Source organism: Pinus tabuliformis, chromosome J, assembly GCF_031772625.1.
Source record: "Pinus tabuliformis cultivar Carrire ecotype Pingquan chromosome J, CPIR1, whole genome shotgun sequence".
In the NCBI taxonomy this organism is placed as follows: Eukaryota; Viridiplantae; Streptophyta; class Pinopsida; order Pinales; family Pinaceae; genus Pinus; species Pinus tabuliformis.
Window position 1 is genome coordinate 1,574,809,905 of NC_142295.1, and position 19,053 is coordinate 1,574,828,957.

Here is a 19,053-nt window from a genome sequence, read left to right on the forward strand (position 1 = left end):
ATTAAGGTCCATATATTTACCCAATGATGAGCCTCATCAGATATCATTCCATGATCTTATTGAATTAGTCCCTAAACTCATGAACCATTTAAGAGATCGATCTTTCAATGTTGCGGGAAACAATATCAATTTTTGAGTGTTTAATAAGTAACCATAAGATCTACAAACAATTTCAAATTCAAAGAGAAAGGTTTCTGGATCCTCTGACCTCATACCATGGAAGTTGGGAAGGAAAGATGGAGGGATGTTCTTCATATGCACACTGATATCAGTATCTTGAATGGGAATTCCCGTAGAATCTTCCTCATCATCATAATATCCATCCATTTCTCCTACCTTATTTGTCACTCATTCTTCTTCTACCTGCAAAAATGAATGGTGATGTGGCTCTTACTACACCATATGATCAAATGGGGGGGGGGGGGGGGTTGGTGTTGGAGATATTTTTTTTTTAATAAGAATGCTAATGCAATGCAATTTTCTGTTCTTGAAATGTAAGATGCCTAATGCAATTTTTTTTTTTTGCAGAAAGTAAAAATAAATGAATCAGATAGGGAAGAAAACAATGCATACCTTGACACCTCCCCAACAATGGTACCAAAAAGTGATGAGCCTCAACACTGCAACAAGAATGTTGCAACTCTCAAGGCTACCAACTTTAATTATCAACCCGAGGTTTGTACAAAATTAAGAGGTATCGACACTATATGAATAGCATACAATGTGTCATTCTTTTATTATCATGATGTAATGGAGTAAATCTTAAAATAATTACATAAATAAAAATGTTACTTTGAAAATAAATTAATCCTAGGAAAGAACAACAATTTGTAATTGAAATTCTAAGAGCATGAATTCAAATAAATAGGCCTAATCTAATTTTTAAAAATGAATGTCATAATTGGTGTTTATTCTTCCTCAATCATGGACTTAGATCCTAGGGGCATGATTCAACCCTAAGGGACAAAAACCAATATTTTTGAGAAAATTTGGGTAAGTATATACGTGCTAGAAGAGTGCTACAGGAAGTTACAGGTGTTGCTACAGGAAGTTACGGGATTTGCTATAGGAAGATATAATTCACCGAATGACCAAGAAAATAAAATACAATTGGATGATTTTTTTATTGAATAGGATGTCTTAGGTCTCCATTCCAAGTTAAATTACTAAAAAATACTGCTTTTAACACATACTAAAAATTAGCAGAAAAATACTAGTCTAAAATCTAGAAATGCGAGAACTAGTGAGCGAGTTAATCTATCAAATTCCTAACCAAATCAAGTGAAAATGAAATGGGGGTAAATTTTGTTATTAACTTGAATTTTGTTATGATCTAATGCAATTAGAATCAACTCAATTGAAGCTCATTAGCATGTTCTAAAAAATAGCAGAAATTTATTACTATTTGCCACGAGGGACTTCCAGAAATTTAGATTTGGGAATAAGAAAACTAATCCAAGTATCTCAATGATTAGTATGACCTTCCAATGTTGTTACAAGGATGAAATAATGTTTTTTATCCTGCAAAATAACTTACTTAAACCATTTAACCCAATCCTACAACAAGAAATCATCAATACTAAGTGCATAAATAGAGAGAAACAAGAACAAGAGATGCATGTGAATAAGAAGCGAAAAGAAGAAAAGTAAATTATACAAAAGGGCTCTGAGGATCCTTGGATGGCCAAGCCCAAGGAAAATCAGAGTATTATGAAGGATAACAAGATTTAGAAGCTAAAAATGGTACCAAACTTCATTATTTCCATCAATGCAATTACATCCCTGCAAGAAATGAATGTGGAGCTGCAAAAATACAAGTTTTCTCCACAAGAAGACTAAGAAAAACCCACCCCCAGAGGAAAATTCAAATTGGTACTTATAATAAAAAATGATTAGGAAGCAGTCTCCATGAAAGGGGGAAGCTTTCCCCTCCAAAATCCATCAAATAGTGGATATGGTTCCCAACACAAGGAATCTGCATTAAATGACAAGGAACACATTCCTAGTTTTTCTCAGTCATTGGAGATCCAAAATTTATGATGATTTCATGATATCTTGTTGATTTATTATCCAATATTGGTCCTCCTGTAGTAGGGAGAAAGTCCCTAAATTATTTCCTCATTTCTTCATAATCAACCTAATACTCTCACAATATTTTAGAAAAATAAATAATATTAGGCACAAATATGAAATCATCTCTAAACCTTCCTAATGAACATATTAAAGATAAAAAACATTATAAGTGTAGAAGGAGAGGTTTAATATAGCCTTCATGTGCCTAAGAACAGTTATATGGGCCTTAATTTGTATCTAATTTGGAGGCCCATCAGTGACTGTGCTAGTGGGTGATGCAATGAGAATTTCATTGGGTTTCTCTTCAAGTCCATAGTAGCCAGAAGTCTGGTCTAGTGTGGCACTGAATAGGAAGCCATTTGTTGCTACATATACTCCCTTATTTTCTTGTTCCTTTCTTCAATGGTGTTTCTAGTAGGCCAGCTAGGTTCAGTCATGGTTGTACTTCCTTTTGAAGTCAAAATGACTACCTCTGACGATGATGAGGCAAGAACTTGTAGCGGGTCTTCCAATGTCACCTGGGCGCCTGGTTAGTATGGTTTTGTCTCTAACAACCTAGCCTTGATTTCTTCTTCTTCTATCTCTTGAGTCCTGGGATTTTTTTTGGTTTGTACACCTTCCATTTCTACATCCCTTGTCTCATCATCAGTCCTTTTCTGTGCCTTGTCCTTTGTTGTTGGAGTCTCGACCTCCATCTCTGTTTTAATAGGCCATGAATCGAGGTTAGCTTTCAATTCAATCTCAAGCCTATATTCATACTCATAAGTTGAATCTTTTATTATTTCTATTTTCTTTGCAATGAAATCATGAGGATTGTAATGCCAAACATATCCCAAGTCAAAATTCATTTGCTTTAGTAATTCCTTAGCTTCCACGAAGGCCTATATAGAGTTAACAATAAAATACCCTATATGTTTTCCAAAATTGAACATACATCCCTTCTTGGTAGGGACAAAGTGGACCTAGTCTACATTAAGACTCTGTCTAATGAACTCGAGGGGGACTATTCTCATAGGTATGAACACATGCAAGTAGTATGGAGGAAGATCACACCTGTAGACCCAAATATCTATGTAATCCTCAAATAGGTACCAATCTCCCACCCTAGTGTCCTTGCTCAAGTGGAGTGTTTTTTGTTGAGGGAGAATTCTTGGAGGGGACACATTATGAATAATTTTATAGGCAATGGCCATGTAGGAGGAAATGAAATGTGAATAGCCATCATTCTCTAGTTTCCTCTTAACAACAACGTCCCATTCAAAAAAATAATTCCTCCATTTGTCTAGGGCCACTAGATTGAGACCCATGCATTCAAACTCCTCCACATGGGTGTACACAAACAAATAGAACAACAAAGAATAATACCTGAAGTATGAAGTGGTGGAAAAATGGCATAACTGGAATTTTATGGACTCAACCAAGTAAGTAGGTATGTCAAATAGATGACCTGGTTGCATCATCTCTCTGAGAAACCCTAGGTATTCTTTATTTTCCATATTGGCATTGTCATCTCCAAAAAGGTGAGAAATCATAAACAAGATAGGATGTACAGGCTTAGAAAAGATAGTTATTGGGAAACTATCAGCAATGGTAAAGGACTGTAAGCCAGGGGCTAAGACTAGTTGTAGAAAAGATTGTTGTTCAGTTGCTAGGAAGGTACTATAGCTATAAACTAGGATGGTTTCTGTGAACTTATGGAATTCAATGGAGCTTGACTAAACTAGAGCATTTTGGATTAGCTCTGGGGTCACCTATAGGATTTTTCCTCTAGTGGGGGAAACAAAATAATTCTTTTCCTCTATATAGTTTGTAGTTAAACAAGACACAAACTTAGGGAATTTATGTACAAAAGGAGAGATATGATAATACAACCTTGAGTCAACTAAACGGAATGGGTCCTCTCCTCAGACGTGGTGGAAATGCAAGTCGAACTAGAGGTCTGACAGGTGGAAAGAACAAATGTGGTTTGAAATTTGAGCCTCAATGTCCATGAGAGGTTCGAAATTAGATGAGGGTTTGGATTCTCGGGATTTAGGGGACTTGGGGGCTACTTATTCAAGTTTTTAACGAGTAATCAAATAATTTGTAGGTGGAGGGGACCGACTAGTTAACTGGTAGTCCTGGTGACGACTAAATACAACGTTAGAGAGGAGTCCCAAATTAACTGAGTAATCAAACAATATTACAGAGTGGATGAATGGTGGGAGGATTTTTCACTGGGAAAGTGAGACAAAGATTTAAAATTTTTGAGCATGAAGGGTTTTTATAGGCAGAGAGGCGAAAATGGTCAGTTGATGTGGGTTGGCATTAGAGGGGAACACATGGTGGAAGGGGATTGTGCAGTGAAAAATGACAGGTGGACGGGAATGGGGGTGAAGAAGTTACTGTTTACCTTTTAATTTTATTGCTTGCTTGAAACTATCCCTGACATACTTATAATGTGGCGGGTAGTCCCCACCATCCTTTGATGGGTAAAATAATGGGATGGCGGATGTAGTGGCTACCTCCCAGAATCAATCTAGGCCATTGGATCAGCGGTCCTGTCTTTTTCACTTTTCAACTCTAAGGGGTAGCGCTAGTCTATCGCTCGTGGAGATGGATGGTGATCCACTCCTAAACATGCTCTAACATTAAACGAAGAGGCGCACCTATGATAACTTCGTATTTTAGCCCGTTGCACTTTCCTGGAAGAGGGTTCCATGGGTACGGGCTTTAACATTAGAGCTTATGTCATGGCGTCAGGGCTTTATAGTTGCTCCCATCACTGATTTGATTAATTTTTAGCCAGAAGTCTTGAATTCAACCTTTTAGCCCTCTTACAAAAGTGATGAAGGGAAAAAAAACCTTCACCCGTCGAAGAACTTCCCTCTTAGCAAGGCCTTTGTCAAAATATCAACGTCTTGTTCCACTGTCAAAATATACCACAACAACATTATCCGCCTCTACACACAATCTCGTAGATGGTGATATCAGATATCTATATGCTTATCAATCATGAAAAAAAAAATATTTTCAGAGAGCTTGATGCAACTTTGATTATCATAGTAGATCATAGTTGGATCCATCATCTGACCAAACAATCCAACAAGTATATTTCTCATCCATATCGTGTCACATGTTGGTTGACTTGCAGCCATGTACTCTTCTTTTGCCGAGATAAGTGAAAAAATCATTGCTTCTTGTTGTACCAAGAAACCATTGTAGTCCCAACATTGAATATTCCACTTGATGTAATCTTTTAGTCTAATGGAATCCTTGCCCAATCTACATCTGTGAAGCCACACAACTTCACTCCCTCTTTCTGTCTGTACCAAAGTCAAAATTGAGGAGTGCCTTTAAGGTACCATAGAACATGCTTAGCTTCCTTCTAAAATAGTTTGGTTGGCCTAACCATAACTTGAATCAGTTGGTTGGCTGCATAGCACATATATGGTTGTGTGTTCACAAGATACATGATTGAACCCACCAACTATCAGTAAACATTAGCATCCACTTTCCTCCAGCTAGTCGCTAGAGGAGTCTGGATGGGTTTGCATCTGTTAATGCGAAACCTCTGAAGTATCTCGTTGTCATACTTTACCTGAGAGACAAACAGTTCACCATCACCTTGCCATACTTCCAATCTGACAAAGTGGTACATGAGACCCGTTCCCTTAATTTCAAACTCTCTTGCAAGGTCCTCCTTGCAATATCTGATCAACTCTTCATCACCAGTCAAAATCAATTCATCAACATATAAGACAATACTAAACAATTTAACTTCTACCAAAATATGATAGAGGTTTGCATCCACTTCAATTTTGGCGAAGCCCAAACCAGTGAGGTAATTATCGATCCTAGTGTACCAAGTACGGGGTGGTTTCTTGAGACTAAACAATGCTCGCTTGAGTATGCACACATGAGACTCTCGATCAAAAGCCTCGAAGCCTTTTGTTTGGTCGATATAAACCTCCTTCTAAATAACTCCATTGAGGAATGTTGTTTTCACATCTATCGGTTGGATCTTCCACCCCATCTATTTAGCCAAAGAAAGGATTGATTTGATGGATGAGTACCTTGCTACAGGAGCAAAGGCTTCCTCATAGTCAATCCCCTCAACTTGAGAGTACCCCTTGGCCATAATTTTTTCCTTGTACTTTTCTATGCTTTCTTTTGATGTTAGCTTAAGATCCATCTCCAACCCAAAATTGATTTGTCTGGTGGTCTTGGGACCATGTCCCAAAAACTATTGCTTACAATGGATTTGTACTCCTCCACCATTGCATTAACCCATACTAGTTTCTCTACTACTTCCTTGAAAGAGGATGACTCAGTCTCTACTAGTTCAATCATTAGAGCCATGTAGCTAGTGTATTGATCTGGTGACCTTCTCTATCTGCACTAATTTGAAGGAGTACCCACATTCTACCTCGCATCTTGCACAAGTCTTTTAGCTTCCATGGTTCTTTTCCTTCCTTCTCTGGATGTTTCTTCTTGAGTAGTTGTCTTCACTCTCTACTCCTAAATTTGTGGCTGCTCCATAACTTCTAACGATTCCTCCTTTGGAGCTAAGAGCTCCTCTTCTGGTGGGATATGAAGCTCCCTTTCAAGAGATCTCTGCATGGCTTTGTCTTCATCAAATTTTGCATCCCTTCGCATAACTATCATTTTGAGGGATGGCAAGTACACATGGTAATTGTGGGGAATTTTTGTGTAACACACAAATAGCCCCAACTATGTTGTCGACTCTAGCTTCTTCTTTGATTATTTAAAGACATGGAAGTAAACAGAGGCTCCAAATATCTTGAAGTGTGACGCATTCAACTCCCTCCCCGAGAATGCCTCCTCTGATGTAATAATGCCAAGAATCTAATGAAGAATCCTATTATGCAAATAGACTGTTGTGTTGCATGCTTCAGCCCACAAGTGCAAAGGTAGCCTTCGGTCATGCAACATCTCCCTCACCGCCCCATTCTGTTGTGGGTTGTGGGGTGTTTTCAACTCTCTTCGAATGCCTTGTTTTGCACATACATTTTTAAATCCATTCAACATGTACTTACCTCCATTTTCACTCCTGAGATCCTTCACCTTCTTTCCCATTTCTTTCTCAACCAGTGCTTTGAAATCTACAAACTTGGAGAATGTCTCATCCTTCTTCCACATGAAGAAGATCCAACACTTTTGTGAGGAATCATCTAGAGAGATAACCTAATATTTGTTCCTGATAGTGGAGGTTGTCGAGAAAGGTCCACAAACATTAGAGTGGATCCTTTCAAGGACTGCATGTGCTCTACTGTCCCAACCATGGAAAGTGGCTTTTGTGTACTTTGCCAAGGTACACCCTTTGCATGTGTCCTTTTGCTCTAGTTCTCCTTTGGGGAGGCCTGTGGTTATTTGTTGCATGATCTTCAAAGCTCCATGATGAAAATGGCCAAGTGTTCTATGCCAAATTTCATTGACATTACGACTTTGGACCTATCCTCCTTTGTTCTCAATGCAATATAATCCTCCACATCCAACTTGTACAGGTTCTTCACCTGAACCCCGATCTGCTTCACCTATCTCATGGTTGTATGTCTCACGAATGTATTTCCTTTGTTGAATATCACATCATAACCATGGTCTTCCAAGACTGCAACATATACACGATTCCTCTTTAGACTTGGAACAAACATTACATCCTTGAGCTTGATAAGGGAGCCTGACTCCTTATGAAAGGTGACTATATCAATCCAAGTCGCGTTGTACCTTCCATCATCTCCCACCTCAATGTGCATCTGAATATCTTTCTCCTCCAAATCACTGAAAAAATATTTTTTTCCCCATCATCTGGAATGAGGCAGAACTGTCCAAGTACGACATGCTCCCCATCACTATGTTGGCCATGAATGCAATGAGAGTAAAGTCAAGCTCAAACTTTAAAGACAAGGCTTCACCCGTTGCTCCTCCTGAGGTCTTATTTCTTGCCTTCTTATGTGGACATTTCATGGCATAATGCCCAAATTCATGACAGTCCAAGCACTTGATTATGTACAAGTCTTTCGTCTTTCCCCCTTGAATAGATTCCGCTTTGGATTGAGATTTCTTCCCTTTCTTCTTCTTTGCATTTCCAGCCAAGGCATATTTTTCTTCATCCTCGCCCTTGGATGAAGTCTCATCTCTCGTATTCTGAATTGTCTCCTCCTGTGCCAAATAAGACTACAAGCATTCCCAAATTGGTATTTTCTCCTTCCCATTCACCAAATCTTGGTAGTTGTGCTAGCTATTGGGAAGGCCTAGAAGGGCTAGGCTTACTAAATCATCCTCTACTACAATAGCACCAACTTGACCAAGTTCATCAAGACATTGTGTGAACCTGCTTAGGTACTATGGAATGGTTTCCTTCTTCTGCATCTTGATATTTCGAAGTTTGTCCTTGAGCGCTAGCTTCCTGTGGTCACTAGTATTTTGGAATAGATCTATCAATGCTTGCTACATTGCATACACTTTCTCTTTCCCATGGATATTTGAGACAATATTGTCTTTTACTCCCCCTAATATGATTCTCCTCACCTTGGATACACACTTCTTCCATTCTACTAGATTCTGAGTATCGGTTATTGTTGGTTTTGGAATATCATTATCAATGAATTCCTTCAATCCATTATCTTCCAGCACTGCCTTCATCCATTCCTTCCAAGAAACATAATTTGATCTTCCCTCAAGGGCATACTCGAGTCTTAGTCCATAGAAATCCATCGTTCTAGCTCTGAAGAATTGATCCTGCAAATCCAATCCTCGTACAATGACAACTTCAAAATCTCTACTCTACTTTGAATCATGCTATGATACCATGTAGAAATTAATGTGTAGATTCAAAACTGCTCATGAGATTTACTAAACCACAAGATTGAAAGCTACTCTACTGCTTTATAGAAATCAATTCACAATCTAGAACACAAATCATAGACATGCAAAAGGAAACATCACACATGCACATATATGTATCTAGGGGAAAGAAATTGCTCAAAACCCCTTCCTATCTTTATTTCATTAATCAAAGAAAAGAGATTAAAAGATATACTTGCTCAAGCCCAAGCACAACTTGCGAGTGTATAGTCTATCTCTCTGCCTAATTTACTGACTCTGGTCAACACGTAGCCAATGTCCAAGCCCTCCAAGTTCCTATTTACTTGTTTTGTTCCTCTAGGAAATTAGCCCCTATTATTTAGGAATTTCCCACTATGGAATTGTGCAATTCCTTTAGGTCCTTCCTCTAACTACATGCACAACATGTACACATGGGAATATGCTACAACTAAGAGTACATTTCCTTGGAATCTCCATCTCAATTGAGTAACTAGAATTCTCTATATGCAACAATTATTTTGTGATGATTGATCAATTAATTGGTTGATCACTAAGTGTGGTTGACTTTCCACTTCCACAACTTGACCTCCACTAGTTTTTGTGACAATTAGAACTAGTTTAACTGATAATAACTCAAATTAAATAAAACATATTGCTACAAATTAGTAATCAATCATATTGAACTGGACTCAAGTTTCCCCAACTCGAATCAACTAAGTTAACTAAGTGAAAAGTGCCATGTCACCTCATTAACTACCTCCAAGATTTCTGTTGAAATAGAAATTTGAATTTTCTCTAGTTTGACCAAGGCAAAGTCAAACTGAGATTTTCTTGCTGCATTTTCAACTCTCCCTCTTAGAAAGAAATGGATTCTCAACCACCCCTATCCTGCACCTATGGAACTCGAACATACCTCTTAAAAATTCCTTTATCAAAGTATCAACATCTTGTTCCTTTGTCAGAATGTACTCCAATATTATCTTCCTTTGCACACAACCTCGTAGATGGTACTATCAAATATCTTTATGCTTAGATCGATTGTGAAATAAAGGATTTTCAAATAGCTTGGTGAAACACTAATTATCACAGTAGATCATAATTGGATCCATCATCTGACCAAAAAATTCAACAAGTATCGTTCTCATCCAGATCACCTCACATGTTGCTTGACTTGCAACCATGTATTCTGCTTCTGCTGAGTTGAGTGCCACAAATCTTTTCTTCCTACTATACCAAGAAAATGTTGTGGTCCCAACATTAAGAATCCCACCAGATGTACTCTTTCGGTCTGATGGACTCCCCACCCAATCTGCATTTGTGAAGCCATGTAGCTTCACTCCCTATGTCCATCTATACCAAAGTCTAAATTGTGCAGTTCCTTTGAGGTACCATAGAACATGATTATTTTCCTTCCAAAATTAATTTGGTTGGCCTAACCATAGCTTGACTCAGCTGGTTTATGGAAAAACACATATTTGGTTGTGTGTTCACAAGATACACGAGTGAACCTACCAATTGCCAGTAAACAGTAGCATCCACTTCCTCACCTGAAGTTGCATCCTCTTTCCTCCAGTTGGATGCTAGAGGAGTCTACATGGGTTTGCATCTGTCCATGTGGAACCTTCGAAGTGTCTCATTGGAATAACTTCCCTGAGAGACAAATAGTTCCCCATCACCTTGCCATATTTCTAATATGAGAAAGTAGTGCAAGAGACCCATGTCCTTCATTTCAAACTCTCTTTCAAGGTCCTTATTGCAAGATCTGATCAATTGCTCATCACTAGTCAAAATCAAGTCATCAACATATAATAAAATAATCCACAATTTAACTTCTAACAAAATATGATAAAGGTTTGCATCCGCTTCACTTTTGGTAAAGCCCAAACCGATGAGATAGTTATCGATCCTAGTGTACCAAGCATGGGGTGCTTGCTTGAGATTGTACAACACTCACTTGAGTTTGCACACATGAGAACCTCGATCAAAAGTCTTGAAGCCTTCTAATTTCTCAATATACACCTCCTCCTTAGTAACTTCATTGAGCAATTTTCTTTTCACATCCATCTGGTGGATCTTCCACCCCATTTGTGTAGTCAAAGTAAGGATTGATCTGATGGATGAGGACCTTTCTATAGGAGAAAAGGTATCCTCATTATAAATCCCCTCAGCTTGAGAGTACCCCTTGGCTGCAAATAGGTCCTTTTACTTTTCTATGATTTATTTTGCTACATGCTTCACCTTGAAGACCAATCTTGAAGCCACAATTGATCTGTTTGGTAGTCTTGGGACCACTTCCCAAACACTATTGTTTACAACAGATTTGTGCTCCTCCACCATTGCATCAACCCATACCGGTTTCTCTACCACTTCCTCGAAAGAAGATGTCTCAGTCTCTACTAGCTCAGTGATTAGATCCATGTAGCTAGTGTACTTATATGATGACCTTCTCTACCTGTGTTGATTTGAAGGAGCACCCACATTCTCCCTTGCATCCTACACAAGTCTCTCAACTTCCCTGGTTCTTTGCCTTCCTTCTCTAGATATTTTTGCTTGAGTAGTTTTCTCCACTCTCTGCTCCTCAATTTTTGGTTGCTCCACTACTTCTTGAGGTTCCTCCTTTGGAGTTAAGAGATCCTCTTCTGGTGGGATATGAAGCTACCTCTCAAGAGAGCACTACATGGCTTTGTCTTCATCAAATTTTACATCCCTTCACATAATTGTCATTTTGAGGGCTGGCAAGTACACACGGTAGTTGTGGGGTGTTTCTGTGTAACCCACAAATTCCCCCAATTATGTCGTCGACGTTACCTTATTCCCTTATTCTTTAGAGACATGGAAGTAAACATAGGCTCCAAAGATGTTAAAGTGTGACACATCTCATTTCCTCCCTGAGAAATCCTCTTTCAGTGTAATCATGCCAAGAATTTGATGAGGACTCCCGTTTTGCAAATAGCCTATTTTGTTGCATGCTTTAGCCCATAGGTGCAGAGGTAGAATTTGGTCATGCAACATCGCCCTCACTTCTCCCACAATATTGTGGTTCTTCCTCTCATCATCCCCATAATGTTGTGGTTTGTGGGGTGCTATCAAATATCACCAAATGCCTTTCGTTGCACATAATTTTTTAAATTCATTCGACACCTACTCACCTCTATTGTCACTCCTGAGAGCCTTCATCTTCTTGCATGTTTATTTCTCAACCAATGATTTAACTCTACAAACTTGGATAATGTCTCATCCTTCTTCCGCATGAAGAAGATCTAACACTTCTGTGAGAAATCATCTACAAAGATATCATAATATTTGTTCATGGTAGTGGAGGTTTTCGAGAAAGGTCCACAGACATTAGAGATGATCCTTTCAAGGATGTCATGTGCTTTGCTGTCCTGATCATGGAAAGTGACTTTTGTGTACTTCCCCAAGGTACACCCTTTGCATGTGTCCTTCTGCTCTAGTGCTCCTTTCGGAAGGCCCATGGTTATCTGTTGCATGATCTTCAAAGCACCATGATGCAAATGGCGAAGTCTTCTATGCAAAGTTCATCGTCATTGTGGCTCTGCACCTTCTCCTCCTTTATCCTCAATGCATCACAATCCTCCACATCCAACTTCTATAGGTTCTTCACTCGAACCTCGATCGATCTGCTTCACTTGTCTCTAGCTATGTGTCTCAGGAATTGATTTCCTTTTTTGAAGATCACATCATAACCATGGTCTTCCAAGACTGCAACGGAGACAAGATTGTTCTTTAGACTCGAAACAAACATCACATCCTTGAGTTTGAGAGGGGAGTCTAGCTCCCTCTGAAAGGTGAATGTACCAACCCCGATTGCACTGTACCTTCCTTAACCTCGAATCTCGATGTGCATCTGGAGATATTTCTCCTCAAGATCACTCAAAAATTCTCTATTCCTCGTCATGTAGAATGAGGCACCACTGTCCAAGTACCACATTCTCCCCATCATTGTGTTGGTCATGCATGCAATGAGAGTAAATTCAAGCTCGAACTATGAATCCAAGGCTTCATTTGCTACTTCTCCTAAGGTCTTGTTGCTTGTACTCTTGTGTGGACATTTGGTGGCATAGTGCCCAAATTCAAGATAGTGAAAGCACTTGATTCTCGACAAGTATTTCTTCTTGACCCCCTTCACTGGATTCTGCTTTGGATTTGGATTTCTTCTCTTTCCACTTCTTTTCCTTTGCATCCGAAGCACAATTTTCTTCATCCTCGCCCTTGGATGAAGTATCGTCTTTGGTGTTTCGCCTTATCTCCTCCTATGCCAAATTAGACCACAAGTGTTCCCAATTTGGTAGTTTCTCCCTCTCATTCACCGAATCTTAGTAGCTGTGTCAACTCTTGGGAAGGCCTAGAAGAGATAGGCTTACCAAATCATCCTCTGTTGCAGTAACACCAACTTGACCAAGTTCATAATGACATTGAGTGAAATTTCTTAGGTACTGTGGAATGGTATCATTCTTTTGCATCTTGATATTTCAAAGTTTGTTCTTAAGCACCTACTTCCCATGGTTGCTACTATTCTCAAATAGATATGTCAATGCTTTCCACATTGCATACAAAATATCTTTCCCGTGGATATTTGAGACAATATAGTGTTGTACTCCCTCCACTGTGATTCTCCTCACCTTGGCTACACACTTCTTCCATTCTGTTAGATCCTAAGCATCCGCTTTTGTTGGTTTCAGAATATCACTATCAATGAATTTCGTCAGTCCACTATCTTCTAGCACATCCTCCATGCGATCCTTCCAAGAAGCATAATTTGAGCTTCCCTCAAGGGCATATTCAAGTCTTAGTCCATAGAAATCCATCATTCTAGCTCTGAAGAATTGATCCTGCAAATCAGATCCTCCTGCAATGATAACTTCGAAATCTCTACTCTACTGTGAATCATGCTATGATACCATGTAGAAATTAATGTGTAGATTCAAAACTAATTATAAAAATTACTAAATCAAAAGACTCGAAGCTACTCTATTGCTCTGTGGAAATAAATTCAGAATCAAGAACACAAATCATAAACATGCGAAAGGAAACATCACACATGCATAGAGATTTATCTAGGAGATATCAACTATTCAAAACCACTTCCTATCTTTATTGCATTAATCAAAGAATATCAAGCGTAAGCACAACCTCCAAGTGTATTGTCTATCTCTCTTCCTAGCTGACTGACTATGGCCAACACTTAGCCACTTTTCAAGCCCTCCAAGCTCCTATTTCCTTATGTTGTTCCTCAACGAAATCAAACCCTATTATTTAGGAATTTCCCACTATTGAATTATGCAATTCCTTTAGGTACTTCCTCTTACTGCATCCACCACCTGTACAGATGGGAGTATGCTACAACAGATAGTACACTACCTTGGAATCTCCATCTCAATTGGGTAACTCAAATTCTCTCCATGAAAAAATTATTTTGGGATGATTGATCAATTAACTGGTTGATTACTGAGTGTGGTTGAAGTTCCACTTCCACAACTTGACCTCCACTATTTCTTTTGACAGTTATAACTAGTTTAACTAATAATAACTCAAATTAACTGAAATATATTGCTACAAATTAGAAATCAATCATAGTGAAATGAACTCAAGCTTCCCCAAATAGAATTAACTAAGTTAATTGAGTGACAAGTTCGATGTCAACTCAGTTAACTACATCCAAGATTTCTACTTAAATAGAAATTCGAATTTTCTCTAGTTTGACTAAGGCAAAGTCAAAATGATATTTTCTTATTGTATTTGCAACATTGAGCATACACAGTCAGATTTGATTGTCGTCTACACTGTTGGAATTAGGACGACGAGGTCTTCAATCTGGTCCTAGTTTTGATGAAATCTAAAGAATTTTATTTTTGAGCCTTTCTGGAGTGACCTGGATCATAATCGACCTCTCTTGAGGCCATTCGCTTCCTTTACTAAAAAAATAGAGGTTTTTCTCCCCTTGAGAAGATTTTCCTCCTTATTCTTCCACATTTTCATTGGCCGAGCCCTAATAGGAGCATTTCTTTCAGGCTTCTCCTTTGCCCATGTTTGGGCCTTTTCATGGCCACACATGTCTGAGATGCACTTCTCCTTTACCTCCTCTCTCTTCACCAAAATCCTCTTGAAACCCCTTTAATTTTTTTTTCAAGAGAGAAGTAATTGGGTTGCTTCTCCCTTACCTTACCTAAATCTTGTGCTCATTACAACTGGACTTAGAAAGGATTTTACCACAGGAATCTGAGAATTGTCCTTCTTAATTTTTCTCTTATTTTTCTTTAGAGAAGAGTTAACTCCTTGATGATTTATCCTTCCATTGTTCGGCATGCCCCATTTACACAAAATTCTTAAGAAAAACTCAACTATCTTTGTTTTCTTCAATGGTCATGTTGCTACATCAACATGCATATTTGAGAGGCATGCTATGCCCTGCTATACTTGCAATTTCCTGACTTATGCGCAAATCAATTGTAGCATTCTACATGGCTTAGGAATGAGGCAAAATAATTTCTATAATTAGCAGCATTCCTATCAAGGCCTCAACTACTTCCAACATGCTTTCTCCTATTGCTTCTCCACACACTCTGTTTTTGTGCATGCCATTTACAATCCATGGATTTATGTCCAAAATTACTGCATGAAAAACAAATAACCATGAAAAGATTTTGATGATTTAAGATACCTCTTCCTTGAGGGATTTTTCCTTTAGGGGGAAAGGACCTCTACCAATTCTTTATGTTCCTTCCATGGTTGTTTTCATTTCTACCTTGCACTCTTTCTTGTTGCTGCTTATATTTCTTGTCTCCCTCCTCGTTGTTGTTTCTTACCATTAGGTTGTTGTATTTTCTTCTCTTGTTGTAGTTTCTTTCCTCGCTGCTGTTGTTGTCCAAAAAATTCGTTTTATTTATTTTTGTTGGGACCAATACCAACCTTGATGAGAGAATATCTTTGCTTAACAAACATCTCATCCAAGGCCATTCTTCTTTTCTTAAGCTTATGATATTGAGGCAACTCTTTATTTTTCTTTTCTAGTTCATGTCTCAATGAGACTACTTCAGCTTGTAGTCTTTGATAGTGAGCCTCTCTTTCATCTAATTCAATGTTTAGCATCACATTCAATCCACTAGCCTCTTCTTATTGAGCATTAAGATCAAATATTTGTTTTCTCAACTTCTCATTCTCAAGCTCATACTCGTGCAACTACTCCTTTTGCTTGAAATTTTCTTCTGATAGCTCCTTGATCTATTCTAGAGCAGAGATCAACTTCTTTCTAAAGTATATCCTTTCATCTAGATCCTTTTCTTCGCTATCAGGGATGTTAGCTGAACTACCATAGAGATCTAAATTCCTTTCTATGTCCATGGAATCTTCCACAAGCCTAAGAAGTATCCCATCTTCATCAGTACCAAGGATGCTCTTATTATCTCATGAATATCTCTATCTTCATGTGATTCAAATGGACATATAGAAAATAAATGACCTATATTTTTACATTTATCACAGAGAAATAGGTTACTTTCTGAGTAGCATGGCCTCTCATTCAGGTCTTTTTTTCACCATCCTTGGAGTAAAGGTCAACAATTTTCTCCTGGGAATAAAGATCTTCAATCTTTTGAGCATATTTCCTTTGAGATGCCTTCTTATTCATATTTATTATCTTCTTCCACAGGGGCTTCACTCAATGAACCTGTGACATATCACGTGCGTTTGTGGCATACTAAAAAATACCCTTAATTTGACTACATATTCGAAAATACCTCTAAAAATCACATTATTTAACCCCTTACCAATATGAACCCAATACACCTTCCCAATTTAAAAGAACCCTACTTTCATTATATATTGTAGGTATCCATTTTTTCGTTAAAATTTTGCATACCCCTCTATATTTTTCCATTAACTTTGAGCTCAATTTTTTACACTTGCCAATATAAAAACCCTTTACCCCCTATTATATGTTCAATATATTATGTCATTTTTTCGTCAATGTATATCCCCCAATAATAATGCATGTGTTATGTTATTTCTCCCCCAGTGAATCCCCTGTGTCTTCTTCTCATTATCAGTAGCCTTCACAAATTCAATATCACTACTTGAGCAACAAGGATTATCAACTTCCTCTATTTCTATGTAGCTTTCTCCTCCATTTAAACATTGCAGTATGTCCAACATTTCCTTTCTTGTCTCATAATGCCTTACTATATTAGAATATGGCTTTAATATCCCTTTCATGATGATCTCCTTGGCTTGTGCATTAAGCTCATTCTTTTCTCCATTCAATATGGATCATGACACATCCACATCTAAATCCATTAAATAAGCTTCCATTCTAGTCCTCCAAAGTTCATAGTTTGATCTTGTTAAGTATGGAACTCCCTCGAGTGTTATACAAACATGATTTTCCATTGTTTCCCTTTGATCTACCTTCGATCGGTTAAGTTGTTCTAGAAGAAACTCAGCTCTAATACCAATTGTTGGAAACAATGTTAATCCTGAGCGGGGGAATGAATCAATATTAAGGCTAAATTTAATTTTTTATGCAAGTTTATATTTTCTCATTCAAACATGGCAACCATTCATGTGAGAAATCAACAATATATCATGTGTAGCAACATAGATCATCTCATGAATACAAGCACCATGAGAAACATTCACATTGGACATAGAGGTTTAACATGGAAACCCTTATGGGAGAAAAACCACCAAAGCTTATTTTCTATTTGATGTAAATAAGATCTCCTACTATATTACATCAATTCTTTTGTGAGCTAAAACTCATAGGAAGCACCAACTCCCTTTTGATTGTTTGCTAGCACCCACTAGTAGGAAGTAACAAATCCCTCCTTTTGTAGATACATGATCAGCTTACCAGAAGCACCATTTGAAGTACCAACTTCATGGATCTGTTGCAAGAACCAACTTGCAACTCCTTAGATTTATGTAAGCACCAACTTGTTGGAGGAACCAACCCCCAAGCTTTCTTTAGACACCCACAAATATGGAAGCACCAACTCCCTATATGCAGGCTCCAACCCACACTCAATAAGGTAATCTTTGCTCTCTGCAATTGGTAGCCACTCTACCCGATTTCAACCATTTCCTCTCCTCTACCTTTGTCCCTATTTTTTTCTCAACAAAATTCATTCATACTCAACAACATACACTCATACTTGGTCCTTGTAGCACTTTGTCTTTTCCACATTCTTTAGCAACGCACATTCTTGCACATATTTTTCTTCTCTCGACCCTCTTCTTCAGCACATACACTCTCAGCCTCTTTCCTCTACATAAGAACTCTCGGTGTTTATATGTAGACTAGGCACACTTGGCCTTTCTGAGTAGCACACACACTCTTAGATCTCTCCACTTAGCTGTCTAGCAATAATGTTACTTCCCCCATATTTCTCAACTACAGTCCTATGTTTTATTTCACTACTGCACAATGGTCAATGTTGTCTCTGTAGTTAAACACACTACCCGAGAGTGTACTTTTTTAATGGATCTTCATACTGTTGTAACTTCTGGTTACTTGCCACAACTACCATATTAGATGCTGAGCGTGGGCTCCTTATCATTTTCTCCACTCTGTTACTCAACAACTATAGTTGGAGCACAATTAATTCTGAGAATGGGCACTTGTGTGATTCTCAATACTGAGAATTAAATCTCAATCAACCTGCACACTTAAGGAAGCTCTCCATGCTTATTAATTTCTCACAGAGCTCGAGATGTACACCAGCATGGATTCTCTAAGCTTGGTTTTCTCTCCATTAATTCTTTCTGCCAATTGTGGTCCCTTTTTCCTTGATCCAATGATCTCTGCGGTCGCTATTGTATTCATTAGCCCAGTCTGTGCATTCATGGTCCTAGTTGCCAACTCATCCATGCTTGCATAATCACTTTATGGTGAATCACCAATTTGGAATATCTGCCAAATTTGGCACACAGTTCCCATGAACTATTGACTCGTTCCAGCAATCAAACATATGCCCCCAACACTTTCTTGCAACGATTTGTTTTTCATCATAAATACCTTGTATTCTATTGGTTACTTAACACATGAAACCACTGCAAAACCAAGTCTTAAGCACACTTTTCGACTTTTGACAGAACTTCAAATGCCAACAAAATTTTTAGTTTCTCGGCTCAGTT